Source organism: Rhinopithecus bieti, unplaced genomic scaffold (assembly GCF_001698545.2).
Source record: "Rhinopithecus bieti isolate Rb0 unplaced genomic scaffold, ASM169854v2 scaffold_13348, whole genome shotgun sequence".
Lineage (NCBI taxonomy): Eukaryota > Metazoa > Chordata > Mammalia > Primates > Cercopithecidae > Rhinopithecus > Rhinopithecus bieti.
In genome coordinates this window covers 1,061,361-1,065,090 of record NW_016808764.1, presented here as the reverse complement: position 1 = coordinate 1,065,090, position 3,730 = coordinate 1,061,361, and positions in this window count along the sequence as shown.

Here is a 3,730-nt window from a genome sequence, read left to right as displayed (position 1 = left end):
AAAAAAAAAAAAAAAAAAAAAAAAAAAGAAAAATACAATAAAGAGAGTAGAAGATGTTTGTTAAGAAGTAAAGAGCTGCTGTAAATCAATATGGAAAAAAAAAAGACATGAAAAGGCACTTTGCAAAATAATGATTATAATATCATTATTAATCAGGGGAATTAAAGTCATGATGAAATACCACAACAGAACAACAAGACTGATACAGTGAAACATATAGATAATAGTAACTCTTGTAAAGGATATGGATTAGCTGAAACCATTGTAAACTGCTAGTTTGAAACATTTCAGAAACTTGTTTAATAATATATACTATCACTTAAAATAGACTGTATTAGTCAACTCTTATTAGCTACCATAATAAGATACCACAGAATGGGTGGCTTCAACAACAGAAATATACCTTCTCACTGCTCTGGAGGTTAGAAGTCTGAGATTAGGTGCTAGAATATTCATGCTCTGGGTGAGGGCTCTCTTCTTGGCTTGTGCACAGCTGCCTTCTTGCTGCGTCCTCAAAGGGCAGACAGAGAAAGAGAGAGATCCAGCGTCTTTACCTCATCTTATAAGGGCACCAGTTCTATTGGAAGGCTTCCCTCTTATGACCTCATTTAACCTTAATCTCCATAAATGCCCTATGTCCCGTAGAGACACATGGGAGTTTGTGACTTCAACACATGAATTTGCAGGGAGGGGACTCAATGTAGTCTATAGCACTTGCATTGTTCATGATCTAGCAATTCCACTGCTAGACTACAACCAACAGAAATGTGATACCAAAAGACATGCTTAAGTATGTTTATAGCAGTATTTTTTATATTTGCTGCAAACTAGAAATAACCAAACAGTGCATAAATGGTAAAGTAGCTAAATTATTTGTGGTCCTTTGTTACATGGATCTTTGCTCTATATGATGAGAATAAGTGAACTACTGTTACATGCAATAACATAGATGGATGTCAAAAACATAATATTCAACAAAGGGAGCCAGACACAAAAGAGTACAATTCCATTTATACAGTGCTCATAAATAGCAACACTTAATCAATGGCAGGAGAAATCAGAGTAATTATTTTCTTCAGTTCAGAACTTAAAAGATCATCTCAGCTGGATGCCATGGCTCACACCTATAATCCCAGCACTTTGGGAGGCTGAGGCAGGCAGATCACGAGGTCAGGAGATCGAGACCATCCTGGCTAACACAGTGAAACCCTGTCTCTACTAAAAAATACAAAAAACAAAATTAGCTGGGCGTGATGGTGGGTGCCTGTAGTCCTACCTCCTCGGGAGGCTGAGGCGGGAGAATGGCATGAACCTGGGAGGTGGAGCTTGCAGTGAGCCAAGATCACGCCACTGCACTCCAGCTTGGGCAACAGAGCCAGATTCTGTCTTAAAAAAATAAAAAGATAATCTCATTTATGCTTTCTGTTATACAGTCAGCTTTCAACTTTATTAATACTCCTTTGGAGGTAATATGCATTTTTAGCTCTTTCTACTTTTAAGGGCTTCTCTGTCTTTCGTTTTTAGCAATTTGATTTTGGTGTCCCTCACATGTATACTGTGCTCTGCCTTATTATTTATTAAATTAGTCCACCTGCCTCCATTTCTCAGTATATTGTTTTTCCTTCCTTTTAGTTAAATAATCCCATCTTCTCTATGGTCAATATTGTGTTAAATCTATCCATTATGTTTCTAATTTGATGTTTATTTGATTCATTTTTTATAGCTTCCAGTTCTCTGATGAAAATCTTTCATTTTTTTGTTTTTTCTTTATACTTTTAAACATATGAATTGTAGTTATTTGGAAGTCTTTGTTAACATGAATACAGTAGATCCTCATTATTTGTGGGTTCCATATTTGTGAATCTGCTTACTTGCTAAAATTTATTTGTAGACCCCAAATCAATACTTACGGCACTTTCACAGTCATTTATGGAAATGTGCGGAGTGGTGAAAAATTTTTTTTTCTTGATGCACATGTTCCCAGCTGAGATTGAACAAGGTGACACTTGGCAGTATTGTTTCAGCTGTCTTATTGTGGTCTATTTTTGTGTTTTTGTGCTTTATTTGGCAATTTTGCTGTTTCAAATGGCTCCCAAGCATAGTGCTATAGTGCTGTCTGGTGTTTTAATGTGCAAGATGGCTGTGATGTACCGTACAGAGAAAATATGTATACTAGACAAGCTTTGTTCAGGCATGAGCTATAGTACGCTTCATCATGAGTCCAATGTTAATGAATCAATAATGTGACACATGCAGAAAAAGAAAGAGAAAATTTGCCAGTCTATAAGTAAGGCCACTCTGGAAAGTGCTAAAGTAACATGTATAGTGTATAATGAAACCATGGAAAAGATTATAAAGTGTCTAAAATTGTGAATTCTTAAGATGATGATTGATTTTTCAAAAGCATAATGTACAGCACTACCATGATGGTGAATGTCAGACTTACTGTTACATCACTCAGGGTCAGGAAAATGTTACACACTACCCAGTTAATGATGGTGGCTCACACATTTGAAAAGGTGATATAACATGAGAAATATTAAATGTAGGCAAAGGAGGCTCTGAAGATCATGAGGCTGTGGAAGAATTTTTAAAATACCTGCTAAGTAGTATTATACAGGAAGAATTATGTGGAAGAGCAGGTCATCAAAGCTGGTAACACTGGCTGATCTTACAAGATGTTGTCAAACTTATATAATGCCAATAGAATCTTGGCTGATAAAACTGTTGTGACCAGAGGTTTTCAGAACCACATCCTATATTTCCCTGTGTAGCGATAGTTCACTATTCATTACTTCAGCATTCTTGGCAATTTATAGAGCGTAACTACCACAAATAACAAGACTTGACTGTTTTGAATCATCTGCAGATCTGTTTTTATCATTTGTCTTTCTCCTTGGTTATTGATCATATGGTCCTGTTTCTACATCCCCAGTAAATCATTACTATTTAAATATCTTTAAAACACTGCAGAGTTTCAGCTGATCTTATCTTTCACAGGGTAGATTTGCCCTTTCCTCTGATGGGAAAATGGATGTCAGGAGGCTGGGATGGGGTGGCTAATGGGTAAGCCTGGGCTGCACTTTTCATAATTACCAGTCTCAATCTAATTTCCTCCTATTGTTAGGTTGTGGCCATCAGGAAACTTAATTGAGAATCCAACTTTCTTTTTTTTTTTAGTACTGAGTAACTACAGAATTTTTTGCTCTACTTTAAGGAGATTTTTGGCTTAGCATGTTTATAACTTCAGAATTTGGCAAAAGTATTGAAGAGGATACTGGTTATATGTTTGAGGCTCCTCAAATCTTCAATTTTGTCACTTCAGCCCAATTTGACTGCCAAAATCCAATTCTGCTGGTTTATCTCTCCCATAGCAGTGGCCCTTTGCCAAGGCCAAACCTGGATTTGCAGATTTTAGATGTGCTCAGATTAGCAAGTGCTCAGGGAGAAAACAGTTGCAGATAGTAAATGTTGCTTCATGACTCCCTTGAGGGCTATATTCATTTGCTGGGGTTGCCATAACAAAGTGCCACAGACTGGGTGGTTTAAACAACAGAAATTTATTTTCTTTCAATTCTGGCGGCTAGAAGTCTGAGATTAAGGTATCAGCAGGGTTGGTATCTTTTAAGGTCTCTCTCCTCAGCTTGTAGATGGCTGTCCTCTCCCTTTGTCTTCATGTGGTCTTCCATTTGTACCTGTGTCTGCACCCCAATTTTTTCTTTTTCTTCTT